Here is an 8,737-nt window from a genome sequence, read left to right as displayed (position 1 = left end):
AAAACCCCCCACCCCCCCCCCCCCCTGTGAAATGTGCCAGTGTGCATTTGGTTTTTAATACTTTATGTACGTTTTGATGCTAATACTTTTGTTTACAAGTCCTGTATTCGAAGTGTTATTTGAGTACAGAGTACTTTTACACTGTTGTAAATAAAGGATCTGAGTACTTCTTCCACCACTGGTTCTAAATGTACCTTAAAGGGGCCCCGAGATGCGACATACTCCGACAGTAACCCGGTTCGCATCAACAGTAAGTACAGATACCTTTGGTCTTGTCGACAGAACCGTCTGCCAGGACTTTGACGCTGACCTCACCGTTCAAAAGACCCTTTTCTTTAACCATGTCTGCTGCTGCGCCGCTTCCAAATTCCTCAGGGTCATAATCACAGAATGCGCCTGTGTTAATTGTGCTCCAAAAAACTAGGAAGGATTTGAGTTAATATGTTATTATGGAGTTAACTGCGACGGCCCCGGGTACAAACTGCAGGTTGAGATCATTTGTCAGACATCTCCATCTAAAAGCTATAAGCTAGTTAAAACTACACAACAAACTGGGCTTGAGCCAAAATATCAAGATTGTGTCTATATTGTCACGTTATGTGCAGCGGCAGCATCCTGAGGTTTGCACTGACATCGAGCCAATGAACCTGTGTGATGTCAGGAAAAGATGCAGGGGAACGTCCAGCAGGTTAATGTAGTTCCTTTTCTCTTCAGGTGTTTGATGCAGAGACTCCAGAAGCTCCGGGTGTCCAGGATCCAACCTTCCACGGGTGAAATATAAAATGTTTGCTTCTTGTGGTCTCAAAGGAGCATCCAGATTAGAGGCTGCTCTGCTTTCATCCAAGAGCTCAGATCAATTAACATTTAAAGCAGTGATTGGATTTTTGATTATCAGAGCTGAAAGGGGCTCGATTGATTGGCCACTGAGGTCGCCCCTGCCCTGGTGATGATCCAATGAGGGAGGAGGCCCGATGGGGATCGACTCTCTTAAGTATCTTCTGGCAGCAGCCAGGGTTACTATTGATTGTCACACTACAGAAAACCTCTTTCCAAACAAGTCATTTAATCTTCCAATGGAGTCCAAAAATCAAATATTCCTGTGCAGGTTTATCATTTGTTGCATCTTTGTGAACCTGTAGTTTAGTACAAGCAGAGAAAATCAAGTAGTTTTAGAAAATATCCAAAAAAGATCATGTGTAAATGTGTATGATGGAATCATTTAGCTGTATCTAAACCCTGTAAATCTGGCTCTAAGTGCATTGTTTTTCCCCTCCTAGGCACCAAAATAAGATTAGTTCCAGAATGAGGTTAGCACTGAAGTCTTGCCAATGACCCTGTGTCATGCTAAGAGAAAACTAAGAGCAGTGTTAATGTAGTGTTGTTGTTTGTCCCAAGGTTTTTGATGCGGTCCAAGAGACTCCAGAAACTCCGGATAAAGAAACACGACAGTCAGCTCTGTGGTTTCTCAGGTGCTTTACAGGTTTCGAGCACAGCACTCCCTGCTGGGACACACACACACACACACACACAGGATGCTTCAGGTTTGGTCGTGTCAGCCCAAGTGTGCAGCTGTTCAGTTCTGAGTGTTGGCTCTGCTGGGGGTGGGGGGGGTCGAATAAATCAGCCTTCAGAGGAAACAGAAACCTGCCAACCACTGAGAAGCGTGCACACTGAAGTCCTTAACAATAATGAATCCTTTGTCTCATCACGGGGGAGGACAATGTAGGTGAGGTTTCATGGTTGCTGATGTACTGGGACAGTCTGTCAAGATACTGGTATACTGGTATGTGAGGCTGCTACTTGTGTCAAACATTTCTTAACACTGACGTGAATCTGTAGTGTTTTATAAATTGTTACCTGAAGGGAAATGTGTGTTTTTAGCTTTGTTTGGTCTGGCGTTGCCGCCCTGTGGTTGTTTCCTCCTCGGTGGCTCTGAAGCCCTGCAGGAGGTCAGGTCTGTTTGAAACTGGTAGCCTGTTGAAAAGGATTGTCCCATCAGGGCTCCCATTCTTCAGTGAACTGCTGTGGCTCAGGGCTGCAGAAAGTCCTTTTAATCGATCTGTCGATTGCACTGGTCTCTAACACAAAATGAATCTTTAATCCTGGGTCACTGAAAAGCCAAGTTATATCTAAAATTGTTAATTAGAGAAGGAAAGATCTTGGAGCAAAACCAGAAGTTGTAGATTTTAAAATGTTTTTGTTGACAAGAGTCTAACGCACAGATGAGCAGCTTTGTGCCACTGTGCTCATTTTTGTGGCCTCTGTAGGAACAATGTAATGTGTCGTCACGTCCCGCCGTTGAGATGGGGCTCTCTGCCTGCTTCAGGAGAGAGAGAGAGAGCACAACCCAAACAGCAGAAATGGACTCTGCGAACAGGATCGGAGCGTAGAAGCTTTGGATTCTGGAGTGAAGTAATGATTGCTGGGACATCACTCACCCTGCACTTACTTTCCAGCCCTGCCCAGGGCACAGAGCAGCTGTTGTGCAGCCTGGAATGTGATTACACACAGAAACCAGCCCCCCCCCACCTTGATGCTTGACTTTTGACCTCTGTCTGTAAAACCATGCAGGTAAATATACGCTGCGGCAAACCCAGGGAATTAGGTGCAACCAGGACTGAGACTGACATGAATTCAAGGGTTAAGAGAGTCGGGGAAGAGCCACCTTTGGTATCATCAGATGAAGTTTGAGCGAACGGTTTCTGTAGGTGTTACCAGAAAGTCGTCTTGTCAGGCTCTGCTCATATTTTCTGCTTCACTGGGAATTAAATTAAATAGTGTAAGAGGTCAGTGGGAGTCAGGTGAGTCTAAGCTCACGCTGTCGCTCATCAGGACCATCTGAACTGGATCATCAGATAAAGCACAGTTTTCTGTCTGAAGTGCACATTGAGATGTTCTGTTCCTGCAGCAAAGTGACTTCAGAGTCAGAGATGAGAAACGTTTCTGCTCGGTTCTGTGGCGCTGGGTTGATGGAGCTGTGACTGATTGCTGGCTGAGCGTCAGGTAGTGTTTAGTTCTCTTTGGCTGCATCAGGCAAGAGGCTGTGATGAGGCAGGCAGAGGAGACAGGACAGCGCTGGGTAAGCATGGGTTAAAGGAGTAGTCTGCCATTATAGTCAGATGTTTCAGGTCCGTGTCGTCTGGAAGCAGGGGGAACCTTAGAGGTGTTATTTTAGGGCTCAGTTTGTTTCAGTCCTGATGTGCAAAGTTTTTTAGGCTCAAAGTGGCAAACCAGCAGAGTTTTCTCTTTCTGTTCATACAGTTTTTGCTGATTCTTGGAGTCCACAGCCACATAGTGTCGACAACGTTAGTTTAGACCAGGCTGTGGCGCTGCAGGATGGAAAATCAGAGCTGCACTGGAGTACATAAACGGATCCACTGGTCAACATGAACACTGGATCCAAATGTCTGGGCAAAGTGGGGCACAACCAGATGGACACACTTCATAACCAAAAAATGGCTGAAAGTGGGATGCCTTGGTATATTTAGTGTGGATCACCTTTAGGCCAGAAAACCCAAAATAACGAGCTACAGCAGCAGCGGATCCATCTGCTCAGGATGTCTGTGTTAGTGCAAACACAACGGTACCAAACCACGCTGAGAAATGGGCCCCTAAACGCAGACAGATGAAGGGCCCCTGTGCCTTGTATTTAGGGCCCTCAGTTGTTTCATGTCTTTGTAGTAATACACTGTGTAGTTATAATGTTATGATCACTTGTCTCGTCATAGCTGTTATGACCTCAGCTAGAGGCCCCCAGGCCTGTGTGGGATTCATCCATGTCTTACTGTCATGATGAGGCTTCAAAAAGCAGCACTGACAACACAGGAAATAGTTCCAGTGCATGAATCCAGCTACATGAAGGAGATGCATGTAAAGCATTGGTAGATGCATGCTGGCCCTGTGGACAGAGCTACTTTTCTCTGGCTCTCTATGCCAAGCTGAGCTGCCCTCATTCTGATTCTAAGCCTGTACTCGGGGACATAAGCCTGTTGATCTCATTCTGCACGCATTAGAAGAGGCTGAATGCATCTTTATCCACACTCGCATCAGTGTTTATTCATTCATGGAGTTTAACAGATTTAATTATTGCTCAGTTCTTGTAGCTGGTTTTCTGGTGCTTGGTTGTGGTGAGACACTGAGTGGTTGTAGCAGTGGAGCAGCTCGGATTAGAACTCGGACTTGGATCGGACCCATGTGAACGTTTACTCTCAGCTGTGCTTCATGTTAATGAGGCCACGGTGGTTTAGATTCAGACAGGAGTCAACGGCCACGTTAACCTCTGAACACGCAGGGTTTTGATGAAGCGGCGCGCCTGCCTCTCCTCACCGCCGATCCAGCATCATTAGCTGGGAGAGGGACAGTATGTTTTGGCTCACGCTGCTGGTAATGAGCCCTGTGCCGTCATCCCTCATGCTGTAATTAGTGGCGGCCCGGCACTCGGGGCCCCTGCTCACTACTAATGGAGTGAACAAGGCAGAAAACGAGCACTATTAAGGCTGGACGTGAGTTGCAGCTCGCCACATGAAGCCTCTGAAACATAATCGTCTTCATCATTCAGCACTCCGACTCCGGCCTCCTCTTCTGTGTCCAGTCACTGCGGGCGAGATGGTGTCATGCCTCCTGCTGTCCAGGTGGGAGACCTCACGGTGGAGGGGTCTGTGTAGAAGGTTCTGGATTCTTTTTCAAGTTACCTTTCAGGGCTTTATTTATCAACATATTTCACTGTGATGGGAGAGACAAAGGAGACCTGCCGCGTAGGTCAGCGCTTGGACTTGACCCGCTGACGTCGTTTGCTCGGGGTGCGACATGTGGCACCACACCTGGACTCTCGGTGGTGGAAGGGTGGTTGTAGTGGACAGGTGAAGGGGCAGTTCAGTTTTGAGGTATCTGTGAGTATTTCCATGTCCTGCCACTTCATACCGTGTCCTTTTTACTGCACTACATGTATCTGATAACTTTAGTTCCTTTTCAGAATCAGATGAATCAAACCAAACACAGTAGAATCATCAGACTTTATTGATCCTTGATTGATCCCCAGTATAAGTATATAAGGTAGTTACCATCAGCTCCACCTTTACCAGCTGCAGCATTAAAGTGATGAACACAGTAATGGATCAGTCACTATGATCCAGTATCAGAGACATTAATGTGACACGGGCTGTTCTGTAGTATAACAGATGTCACTGTTGGTACTTTGACGGGTTTGTTGATGTGGTCCTGTAGGATGAAGGGGAAATTTGAGTCCCGTGAGGCTCTGGCTTGTTTCCACCACTGCTTAAACCAGTCTGACCATTAAAACAAACTGCTGTTGGTGGTGTGCCATGTTTCTTCTTCATGGGTGTCAGAAGGTGTTTGAGTTGATGACTTGGATCAGAGACAGTAAGCGATGCTGTGATCCAGATGTGAGCAGCAGAGGAAAACATGTTTAAAGGTCAAAGCCACAGCTCGACAGTGTGTTGGTGACAGACCCACACAGGGAAAGAAATAAGAAGCGCAATTTGTGCAACGCTGCCCCGTGTGTGTGTGTGTGATGTGATCATGGGTGACGCATGTATGTGCCGAGGGGCGGGAGTGTGTAACAGCTGTGGGTGGAAGGTCGGGGGGTGATTGGTGAAGGTCGACAGGAGGTGGTTCATGCCTTGGTTTGACGAGGGGCTGTCAGTGTTGGTGCATGCTGTTTGATGCCTAAACCGATGGTTTCAGCTCAATTAGTCAAAAGCCTTGTGGTAACGTATCAGTTGGTGCTGCAATTTAACATGGAATTAAAAAAGTGTGGGTGAAATAAGAAGGGAAACCAAACCTTCCTTCTGTCCTACACGATTTGATCAAAGACAAGTCAGTAACTGGCTTATTCCAAATATAACAGACAGGCCATTATGTTTTGGAAATGTGGGGTCATTTTAGTTTAGAAAAATGTGTTTTTTCTTTTTTTACACGTGTGTGTGTGTGTGTGTGTGTGTGTGTATACACACCGTATATGCATGCACTTTCTTTTGCATTTTTAATGTTGAATAGGCTACCAGTTTTTAAATAGTATTTGTATGCATTTTGTTAATTTTGTCCTATATTCTCATTTTCTATTTGTTCCATTTATAAATCAACCAGTGTTGACCAGGGTTTCGCTATTTTGAAGGGTAAATATTTAAAATTATTGGTGTAAACCTATTAGTTTGTTAAAATAAGAGGTCAAGTCAAAATGTTTACATACCATAAAGGTATGCCTAAATAGCTCAATGTTTGATTTGATATGATTCAGAAACGGATGTTTGTGAACTTGTACAATGTGAACAAAGTTTGAGTTTAAATGAAGGTTTAGCGCCAATGTGCTTTTATTTAGTTGGTTTTCAGTGTCAAGTTGAGTTTGTTTGCATTGTGTTTTTTTTATGGAATGCTCCTTTAAAGTCTGGCCAACTGCACAGAAACACACCTCCACTGTGGATCAGTCGGTGTTCAGGGAAACAGAACAGCCAGCTGGCTTTTATCAAACAAGGCCATTAATGTTATGCTAATAAGTCAGATTTTGAGCAATTCCAGATCATTTGCTAATTACTTTGATGACTCTGTAGAGCGTTAAATTATGAGAGAGTAATTGTACAGATCTGGATTGTTAACGAGCTGCTGCTGTCTCTCCCTCTGCCTGTGGTTATTTTTCCATCTCTGGTTTGCTGTGTTTCCTTCACCTTTGAGTCTTTTTAGGAACCTTGCATGTTTGTAGGTGCTTTGTGAGTTTTGTATCCCACTGCAGCTGTTTTTAATTTGACAAATGTTTCACATAGCTGCAGTAGGTTTGTCTCTGTAGATGGTTTGCGTCCCTGAGCTCATGTTGCATCACTTCAGAGCTTAGTAACTTTTTAGAGTTGTTGATTCTTTGTGGTCATTTTGCATCTTTGCAGTCTTGTCTCTTGTGTAATTTTGCATGACTTTACTTTGTTTGTTCTTTATTTTAGCTGTAAAATCTCCAAATGTCACATTATCAACCTTTCCTGAACCACTTTAACTGATAATGACAGACATCGCCAAATAAATCAGGCAGGTCATTAAAACATCCTTATTGTTGTCCACCTGGGTTGTAGTTGTGGTGACGGCGCTGCTGCTGCTTCTCTCCAGGAGTTGGTCCTTGGTGGAATTCTTGAGTTTTCCTATTCGGGCCCTTGTTTAGTGTTTCAGGTTAATGTAAAGAGACATTTTTATTAAGTTGCATTCTGTAAAATGAGAGTATTCCTGTGATCTTTGAATTGTGAGAATGTAAAGAGAATTGAGAACAAAATAGAACAAAACCTGTTAGTGTAAAAACAGTGATTTGACAAACTTGGGTTAGAAGTCGTCCTTTGTTTGGACTTGATCTTGGACCTGACTGGTTTAACTGGTCTGGACAAGGGGCAGTTTTCAGCTGGTCTGTTGTTCCCCAGCAGGCTGCTGAGCGAGTCTTACTCCAAACAGGTGAAGGTGCCATTAAAAGGCAGCTGCTGCCCTGCTCAGTTACAGCCTGCCGAGGCCCAGCCCTGGCGGCGAAGGTTACGCTCCAGCAGGTCAGCCGGGGGCTAATCACAGAGCCTGGTGGGCAGGGGAGGGTCGGAGGTTTTAAGATGTGAGGTGAGTGAGTTTACCGTGTTCTGTGAAAACAGAAGCTGGGGTCATTCCACACAGAGCTGCCCTTGGCCCTCTGAGGAGCTGAGAGCCCACAGCTCATTCATGAGTTTAACTGCACCGGAGGAGGCAAGAAAAAAGAAATGTGACCGCTGAGAGTGTTGCAGAGGGAATGTTGGACTTCTTCATCCTGATTCTTGTTGGAACTCTGGCTCTACTGACTGTGTCGGGATGTTTTCAGCCAATTGCCGAGGCTGGATTTGGCTGGTCCACAGTTGGATATTTCAGCAACTTCTGATGTGTTGGGATGAAGTGTGTTCAGGTTGCTTTCAGGATGAATCCTTTGATGGTTCCCTGACTTTTCCTCTAGTGCCACCAATAGACTGGCTACTGTGGTTTCAGGTGAAATGTCTGAAGTATTTGTGAGGACATTTAGTTTTGTGTGGCATGTTCCCCTCTGAATGAACTCAAAGAACTTCATCAGGTCTAAATTCAAATTTGACCAGTACTTTAGTTTATGACCAAGTATGTGAAACTAGCGACATTCCCCTGAGCCTCTGCTGTACTTTGTTTAGGAGTGAGCAGCGTTGCCAGTGTGTCCAGTGACTTGTCCAGAGCTGCTAGCATTGGTGTTGACATCTGTTAAAGAACAATCAGATTGGTTGTCCTGTGTAGTTTAACTCCAGTACTGTGAGCTGGCAAGTCTTCAGAGCTTTGTGTTAAACTACAGTTTGAACAGAGTGAAGCGTCTGCATACTGTACCACTGCGTGCTGGCGTGCCCTGGAGGCGTGGTGCTTAGTTTTGTGTGGCGTTAGGATGATGATTGTTGTGCTGTTGTTTTCATGTGTCGAGCAGTCTTGGTATAGTGATGTCCTCGCATGGTGAACCAAAGTGATTTCTTCCTGTGTTTTGTTTCTGGTGGGGCTGAGTTTTGTTTGTGAGTGGCCTGAGTAACCCAGACCAGTCAAACGTAGTGTAGAGGCCGTGCATGTGTGGCAGCGAAATATATGGACAAATATGTTTGCTGTGATAAATGAATGGCAGTAACAATGAGTACAGAGCCAAGTGTTTTTCTGATAATTCCTTGGAACCTATTCAGAAGTCAGACTAGTTGAAGGACTGTTTCCTGCCTGCTGTTTGTGTGTCATT

Source organism: Monopterus albus, unplaced genomic scaffold (assembly GCF_001952655.1).
Source record: "Monopterus albus unplaced genomic scaffold, M_albus_1.0 scaffold16.1, whole genome shotgun sequence".
NCBI lineage: Eukaryota > Metazoa > Chordata > Actinopteri > Synbranchiformes > Synbranchidae > Monopterus > Monopterus albus.
Note: the sequence above shows the minus strand (reverse complement) of the source record.